Source organism: Oryctolagus cuniculus, chromosome X (genome assembly GCF_051225735.1).
Source record: "Oryctolagus cuniculus isolate XC-2025 breed Fujian yellow rabbit chromosome X, ASM5122573v1, whole genome shotgun sequence".
In the NCBI taxonomy this organism is placed as follows: Eukaryota; Metazoa; Chordata; class Mammalia; order Lagomorpha; family Leporidae; genus Oryctolagus; species Oryctolagus cuniculus.
This window is the reverse complement of record NC_142888.1, coordinates 117,025,439-117,034,398: the sequence shown is the minus strand read 5'-3', so window position 1 is coordinate 117,034,398 and position 8,960 is coordinate 117,025,439. Positions and strand designations below refer to the sequence as shown.

The 8,960-nt window shown below is 41.5% G+C and overlaps 1 protein-coding gene across 4 annotated transcripts in view; it reads left to right on the top strand.

The window, feature by feature from the left end:
- The first annotated feature begins 4,844 nt into the window (after positions 1 to 4,844).
- Positions 4,845 to 8,960, top strand: part of FGF13 (fibroblast growth factor 13) — a 651,259-nt gene continuing 647,143 nt past the window's right edge. For 2 of the 4 annotated variants that reach the window (XM_089323851.1, XM_089323850.1), the window contains exon 1: positions 4,895 to 5,195. The gene's annotated coding sequence lies outside the window, so the exon portion shown is untranslated. Of the gene's footprint in view, positions 5,196 to 8,960 lie in introns of all 4 variants that reach the window. The other 2 variants (XM_008273437.4, XM_008273439.4) reach the window with 2 other exon arrangements.

The following is an 8,960-nucleotide window of genomic DNA, read 5'->3' as shown; positions in this document are numbered from 1 at the left end:
ACCCGCAACCATCCCATCTTCTACTCCCCTCCCATCCCATTCTTCATCGAGATTCATGTTCAATTATTTTTATATATAGAAGATTAACTTAGTATATACTAAGTAAAGATTTCAACAGTTTGCACGCACACAGACACACAAAGTATAAAGTACTGTTTGATTAGTAGTTTTACCGTTAATTCGCTTAGTACAACAAATTAAAGACAGAGATCCTATATGGGGAGTATCTGTTGTTAGTTGATTTCTGTATGTGAGCCATTCTAACCAGGGTGAGGTGAAACCTCATTGTGGTTTTGATTTGCATTTCCCTGATAGCTAGTGATCTCGAACATTTTTTCATGTGTCTGTTGGCCATTTGGATTTCCTCTTTTGAAAAATGTCTATTAAGGTCCTTGGCCCATCTCTTAAGTGGGCCATTTTTGTTGTTGTGGAGTTTCTTGATCTCTTTGTAGATTCTGGTTATTAATCCTTTATTGGTTGCATAATTTGCAATTTTTTCCCATTCTTTCGTTTGCTTCTTCACTTTCCTGACTGTTTCTTTTGCAGTACAGAAGCTTCTCAATTTGATGCAATCTCAACTGTTAATTTTGGCTTTGACTGCCTGTGCCTCTGGAGTCTTTTCCAAGAAATCTTTGCCTGTGCTTTTATCTTGCAGGGTTTCTTCAATGTTCTCTAATAATTTGATGGTGTTGGGTCATAGATTTAGATCTTCAATCCATGTGGAGTAGATTTTTGTGTAAGGTGTAAGGTAGGGGTCTTGCTTCATGCTTTTGCATGTGGAAATCCAGTTTTCCCAGCACCATTTATTGAATAGACTGTCCTTGCTCCAGGAATTGGTTTTAGATCCTTGATCAAATATAAGTTGGCTGTAGATGTTTGGATTGATTTCTGGTGTTTCTATTCTGTTCCATTGGTCTATCCATCTGTTTCTGTACCAGTACCATGCTGTTTTTATTATAACTGCCCTGTAGTATGTCTTGAAATCTTGTATTGTGATACCCCCGACTTTGTTTTGGTTGTACAAGATTGCTTTAGCTATTTGAGGTCTCCTGTGCCTCCATATGAATTTCAGCATCATTTTTTCCAGATCTGAGTGTAAAAGTAAAATTTCCCCTCTTGTCTCATAAAGGTATTCTTACACCACTTGGTGTGTTTTAATTCAGGTTCCAACAAAGTTTCACACATTATGTTTACTTGACACATCTTTCAAATCTCTGTTACTAAGTTCATCCTCATTTTGTTTCCTTAAAATTTATTTGTTGATAAAAGAGTAGAACATATGTTATTTGTCTCTGTGTCCATTGTGCTTAGGGCATCAGCTAGAAAAGAATAAGAACTTAATGCTGGGCAAATGGATGAATCAATGAGATAGTGAAGCACCATGGCCTTATGATCCTAGTACAGAGATAGAATGGGCTCTGCACTTAGCAGTCTTTGCTTATTGTCCATCCTTGGAAGAGTCTCTCCTCACTAATCCCTCAGTTTCTTCGTCTGAGAAGTGGAGCTGCTAATACCCACCTTCTGCTTCAGTTCCTAGGGAGGTTGTGACAAAGGCTGGGGTTTAAAAAATAAAGCCTAAGATAGCTTTGAGTAATTTGTGCTATAAACACCAGAGGTGCAATTCTATTATTAAATGTCCTTTGTTCCTAGAAGCTTCAGGCAGAGTGGTAGGGTTGAGAAGTGGAGCCCCTTGCCATACTGCTTCCATGAGTGTAGTGACTGGCACTGGCAGGGCCAGGAACATGCCCTGGGCTGGGGAGTCCTGGGCTCCCTTTGGACAAGTCAGCCCAGGTCTTGCCAGAGCAAGCCTGTAATATCTTATTCCATCCCAGCAAAAAATAGAATAGCCAGGAGACTGTGAGGACTGAGACAACTGTTCCTGTTTTGAAGTGTCGGAAGGATGTGACTGCAGGTGGACTAAATGTCTGCCCCTAAGAATGAAACCCAGCCAGGAAGCTGATGGGCCCCAGTGGTGGGGAGCTCAGATCTGAGTTGGACTTCCTGACAGCATCTGTGGCCCCAGTGTCTAGTCAGGATGCTGGAACAATGGAAAACTTGTCTGGAAATTCTGCACGTGTTTATGATTCAATCAATTTTCATTCCAAACAAAGAGATCAGAGAACCTCTGATGAGTAGCCAAGAACTGCCATAGAGAAGTTAACCACCAGTTAGGTCAAGTTTCAGCCTTCCCTGGTTTGGAGAGAATTCTGTTCAGAAGCCAGCAGCCATGCAGTGTTGCTCCGGCCCGTGTAAACAGCGAGGAAACAAAAAGTAAAAGGGGCCCTTCCCTTTGGGGTTTCTTTGACTTAACCTGCTCTCCCACGGGGCTCTGCTGGAGGCTGTTTTCAGTTTCTTCCCCTCCTTAGCCCCCAGCTACACACGCAAATGCACACACACTTTCCACATGATGACACTTGCTGAGGACAGTACCTCTGGTCTGTAACATACTGGGCAAACACACTGGACGTGTGCCATGGAAATTACAGAAATGAAAACAGAACATAGGAGTTTGCAAAATGAACAAATCACTGGGAATTTTTAAAGTAAATTTAAAAGTAATGAGGACCTACCAGTCCCCATATGTGAAGTGGGAAGTTTTAAAGTTTCAGCTTTTTCTAAGCTTTCTGTGTACCCAGAAGAGAAGCTTATTTTGGAAGTGATTTTTTCCCCTCATCAACTCAAAAGTGGTTGAACTGATTTAGCTCAAACTATAAAAAGACAGAACCCAACTGAATCCTGGGGCAAGATTTCTGTGTGGAATAGAATGGAAGCAACTAGAGGGACAAGGGGGTGAAAATATAATATCTTGAAATGTTTTCCTCTAGCTGATTTTTCAGGTACCCATTGGAAAGTCTTGATGCCTGGGTTTGGGGCTACATTTTCAAAATAAAGCTCTGATTTTTATAAGGGGGTTTCCATGAATCTAAAATTTTTTCTAAACATTTTCATCATGTTTTACACCAAGACCAAGCACAGCCAAATTGTTCATATCATTTAACTAATGAATTTAACCCTGTATTGACCAATTAAGGAGGAAAATATACCTGTTAAGAATACAAGCCAGAGACGGACCTGGGTTCACGACTCAGCACTGTGTTGTTGTTTTTTTTTTTTTTTTTTTTTTTTTTTTTTTTTTTTTTTTTTTTTTGACAGGCAGAGTTAGACAGTGAGAGAGAGAGACAGAAAGGTCTTCCTTTCCGTTGGTTCACCCCCCAAGTGGCGGCTGCAGCAGGTGCACTGCACCGATCTTAAGCCAGGAGCCAGGTGCTTCTCCTGGTCTCCCATGCGGGTGCAGGGCCCAAGCACTTGGGCCTTCCTCCACTCCCTTCCCAGGCCGCAGCAGAGAGCTGTACTGGAAGAGGAGCAGGTGGGACAGAATCCGGCGCCCCAACCAGGACTAGAACCCAGGGTGCCGGTGCCGCAGGCAGAGGATTAGCCAAGTGAGTCACGGCGCCGGCCTAACCCAGCACTTTCTCTCACTGGTTGAATTTCATACTGAGCCTCAGCTGCTATTCCTCTGTAAAGCTGAATAACTTTACCATAGAAATTTGTCACAAGGATTAAATAATATGATGAACTTGAAATATTTAGGACAGTACCTGACACAAATGAACGCCCCCAAATTAGTAGTTATAGTAGAAGTACTATTTATGCAATTGAGGGTAGCTTAGGGGTTTATCTCCATGCTTTTCTCTATCAAATCATCCAGATCAGTGTTTTCCTAGAAAGTGAGTTTTTATTTATTTTGCAATTCTAAGAATATTATGATATTCTTTCTTTATTTCTGCAAACGATGGTTAAAAATATATTGAATGTGGTGATTGAGAACACATATTCATAAAAAATAAAAGTTCCAAAGCACATATAAGAAAGCTTCAAAAGTGTAGAAAAATGGAATTAAAAATATGTTTATTTGGTGCAAAAATCTTGAAACTCATTCATTTTTTCATAATATGCATGAATTTGAAACTTTTCAAACCAAAATAAACATCTTTCCATTTCACTTTCCACTAACTTTTTGAATTGCCTTTGTATGTATAATGCACCCCATTCTATTCACTATTCTATTCTACTCTACTCATTTTATTTCTTTTCATTTTTTTAAAGATGAAAGAAGTATGAAGCAAATTCTTCCTTTTTTATTTAAAAAAGATGATAGTCCATGAAATAGAGTCCATTAATATCAAATGGGCCATAGCCCACAGTTTGTAAAACACTTACCTAGATGAATCTGGGAAAAGCAATTAGCACTCTCGGGAGCCCAGAGAGCTGTCTATCTGAATTAACACCTCTGGCCAGGGTCTGAAGCCAAAATAAATCTTCCTTGTATTTTCTTGCCTATTAAAATTACCTCTTAGAATGATGAATGATAGCTGTGAAGTGACAAAGCATAAGTCCTGTGAATGCTTTCACCCCTGGTCTGGCTCCTGGATGATGACATTCTTTTCTAGACCATTCTAACAAATTTATCCAAGATCTGGGTTTGAGACTGTTGGGTGTGTGTGTGTGTGTGTGTGTAGGAATTGGGAAAGAGAGGGAAAGGACTGGCAACTTCCCAATTTTTTCCTCTCATGTCATCTAGCTATTAAGTTTCTGCCAGGTTGGAGGGGAATGCCCATTCCCCTGGGTAGTAACACTTTCCTTTCCAAAGGATTCTCCTCCTCTGGAGATGTCTGATACAGTAAGTCAGGGCCAAAGCACCAGCATTCTTGAGCTCTTTGCTGCACCTCCCTGGCTTGGTCCCTTTGCCTTGACAGAGACTTGGTGCAGTAAGATGATATGACCACAGCTGGTCTCCTACACTTAGAACAAGTTGGAAGCAAGAGAACTTGGGGAAGGAATTTGGTTTCACTAAAAATAGCTGCAATATAGACCCTGTGACTTACCACTCCTCAGAACAGTCTGATATGCAGTACACAGGGTCTGCTGACCCCTGCGAACACTCTGGACTATTTGCTTTTCCTGCCTGGAACCCTTGAAGCCAGGAGGGGCTTAAGGAACTGGAGGTGCTTTGGCTCAGATGTAGATCTTTGCAATTCTCAGAAACACACGGTGACGATATGACCAAGAAGCTTCCTACCCCCGGGAGTGCGTGACTATTGGCACTGATAACAACACGGTCCTTTAAGATTTTGGTCCATGGTGGGATCTTGCTTGTTCCTCACCACCAGGCCTGTTGCATCTGCACTTCTAAGGTAGGTGAAATCAAAGTCATTGGGGAAAATACTATGGTAATGGGTGTTCTCTTGAGTAACCAAGGCCCAGGTTTCTTTTGCCTGGGGCAGGGAGACAAATGTCAGGGCAGGACATAGCCTACCCCCCCAAAAAAACATACAAAGCCATGACTCCAACATACTAATCAAGCCAGAGGAATGGTTGGGAATTAATTCCTTTCCTTGAATTCTCCTACCCGAAAGTCAAGGTATTAGCCACTAAGAAAATGGCTTAAATGTTCACTATATCCTTCCTAAATGTTTCTACCTGGAGTTTTTTTTTTTTATTATTATTCTACTTGCTTTATTCTTCCTGTGCCATTTCCATGTGAATTTGAATTTGGCTCTGAGCGTTAGTCACCTGTGTATGCCTCTTCTTCAGTACAGCTATGGAGAGTAATACAGAGCCACCTATAACAGGGATTCCTAAAACTCAGCAGTCCCTGTCTAAGGGAGTCCAATCCAGGTACACAAAGACTTGCTTGAATTCTGTTTTCTTTCTGAAATACTGCTGTCAGGACTAATCTCTGATTTCTATCCTGTTTATAGCAGTGAACCTTAAAAAAGGAATAGGAATTGAAGGGGAGCTGGAAAATTCTAGGGTAAGGTTAGAATCTCACTAAAAGGGAAAGAATCAGGCTGTTGGAAGGTTAAACACTGGCAAGATCTTGCTGAAAGTTGGCTTCTGAGCATTGTGCTAAGCAAACTCCTGTGCCAACATTCCAGCTTGCCAAACCAAGGTGTTTTCATGAAAGTGAAGAGAAATTTAGTAACAGATATGCTTTCTTTAAATGAACATCACAATCTTAAAATATCACATGACTTGAGGAAACCTTCAGATTCAGAATCATATTTTAGAAAAATGTATTAGACTGATACTTGAACATCAGATCCTCTCCCCGCCTCTTTTCTTTGGCCAATCTTTAAGGTAGATGAATGTTCAAGTAACATAAACTTAAAATCTTAAAACTAGCAGAAACATCTTGGAAGTCATATTGTCTAACCCTTATTGGAGCATGAACTGTGATGAGTTGACCATCCGGTCTCTCCCTAGAATTTTGACTCAACTTCCCCAGCAACTTAAAACTGGCTGCATGATTGAGAATTCCATTTGAAGCTGTCACTTTATCAGCATCACATCCTACTCGGCCCTTATCCTTTCTAATACCAGTTTAAGATTCATTTGTTTTCCTGCAAAGCTAGATGCAACTTGAACATTTTGAATGATTTTCCCATGTTGCATTTGTGCAGCCATATGGCATCCCTAATACCAGGCATACAAATATGCTGTCACGTTTTATTAAAATTTGTCAGAAGTTTTGCATTTAAACTGGGTTTGAATTTTATCTATATACTCTAGAGAAAGTGATTTCTTTTGCTTTTGCTGAACAAGGAGATTCGCTGGAGGTTGCCTCTAAATAGCACACTTGCTTAGTACTTTGAACAAATGACTCCAATACTAAAATCTTCATGTACAAACAACTGTTCAGCAACACATTCATCAGTAAAGCAGTTGTTCCCAAACTCCATTTCATGAGCCAATGCCAGGCTGCATATCCAGGAATCGCCTGAAGAGATTGCTTAAAATTATTGTTTCTTGGTAATATCCCTGGGAATTCTGATGTAGAAAATTGAGGGATGAATCTCCAGAACCTGGGCTTTGAGCAAACAGTCCTGGGAATTTTGATGCAGGGATAGGTTTAGGAAGCACCATGCAAGTCAAGACCCCTCCTATTTTTTTGTCTCAGATTTCTTAATTGTTTTCTTTTGTCTTCAGACTAATATTCAAACCCCTTAACTTGACATTCTCCAGACACTCCAGAATATAGCCCTAATCCACCTTTTAAATCTTATTCCTCATTATCCCTCTTCACCACCTGGAACACCTCCTGTGGAGCTGAATTTGCCACTGTTTTCTATTTTGCTTTCATGCCTGGCACCTTTATTCATGTTATTGCTCTCATTTGCTATTCCCTTCCTCACTTCTCTGCACACCAAAATCTACCCCACTTCCTATGGACTGTACATAAGAATGATGTGTACAGCTTATTTTTTCTATATAAAGATTTATTTATTTGATGGGGCCGGCACTCTGGCGCAGAGGGTTAACGCCCTGGCCTGAAGCACTGGCATCCCATATGGGCGCCTGTTCAAAACTTGGGTTGTTCCATTTCTGATCCAGATCTCTGCTATGACCTGGGAAAGCAACAGAGGATGGCCCAAGTCCTTGGGCCCCTGCACCCACATGGGAGACTCAGAAGAAGCTCCTGGCTCCTGGCTCCTGCCTTTGGATCAGCACAGCTCCAGCCATTGTGGCCAACTGGGGAGTGAACCAGTGGATGGAAGACCTCTCTCTCTCTCTCTCTCTCTCTCTCTCTCTCTCTGCCTTTCCTTCTCTCTGTGTGTAACTCTGACTTTCAAGTAAATAAATAAATCTTTTTACTTGAAAGTCAGAGTTACACACAGAGAGAAGGAGAGACAGACAGACATAGAGGGGTGGAGTGGGGAGAGGTCTTCCATCCGCTGGTTCACTCTCCAGATGGCCACAACAGCCAGAGCTGCACTTGTCCAAAGCCAAAAGCCAGGAGCTTCTTCCAGGTCTCCCAAGTGGGTGCAGAGGCTGAAGGACTTGGGCCATCTTCCATTGCTTTCGCAGGCCATAGCAGAGAGCTGAATCTAAAGTGGAACAACCCGAGTCTCTAAACTGTTGCCCTTATGGGATTCCAGTGCCACAGACAGCACTTTACCAGCTATGCCACAGCCCACAACATCAGCCCCATGTAGAGCTTCTTTAAAATAATAATCCCCAAGCCTCACTTCTGGGAATTCTGATTCAGTAAATTTGGAGCTCTTAAGCATCTTGGGGGATCTGAAGCTGACCACATGTTCAGAAATACTGCATCTGGCTCAAATTCCATCTCTTTAAAAATATTTTCATGGCAAATGGAGAGAGAGAGAGAGAGGGAGAGAGAGAAAGAGAGAGAGAGAAGTGGAGAGGGGAGAGAAGTGGGGGGAGAAGAAGACAGGAGAGAGGAGGGAGAGAGAGAGAAAAAAATCTTCCAAGCTCTGGCTCCCTCCCGAAATGCCCACAAAAACCATTTCCAGGACATTCCAAAGCAAGGAGCCAGGAACTCAGTGCATGTTTCTCACATGGGTGGCAGGAGCCCAGTTATTTAAGCCATCATCATTGGCTCTCAGGGTTGGCATTGGCAGAAAGCTGGAGTCAAGAGTGGGGCCAGGAATCAAACTCAGGAACATAATCAGTGTTTTAACTGCTATGCTGAGTGCCCATTCCTTTATTCTTGCCTTGTCTTGTCTTTTCCAGTTTCTATGAGAGAGAGAGAGACAGAGAGAAAGACATCATTTATTTACAAAGCCATTCCTGGAAATATTTTTCCTTCCCTACTCTAATGCCCATAGCATTTTGTTTGCAGCGGTATAATTTAACACTTTACTCTTTACACTGTATTTGAATTATTCCTGTATGTGATCATTTCCCTTACCTAACAAATGTTCATTGAATACCTAATATAAAAGGCATATCTTTCTTGAAAACCCAACTTCCTTGAGAGAAAAGATCTCTTACACGTTATCTCTGTGAACACTTTAGGCATGAATATGGAATGTGTTAGTGGGGGTGGTAAAATTTAAATCTCTTCCAGAGATCGAGAGGGGATAGTATTCCAAGTGAAGCTTTATTTTCCTGAGGAATGAGGCAGATATTTTGTCTGTCTCCATGCCCCAAAT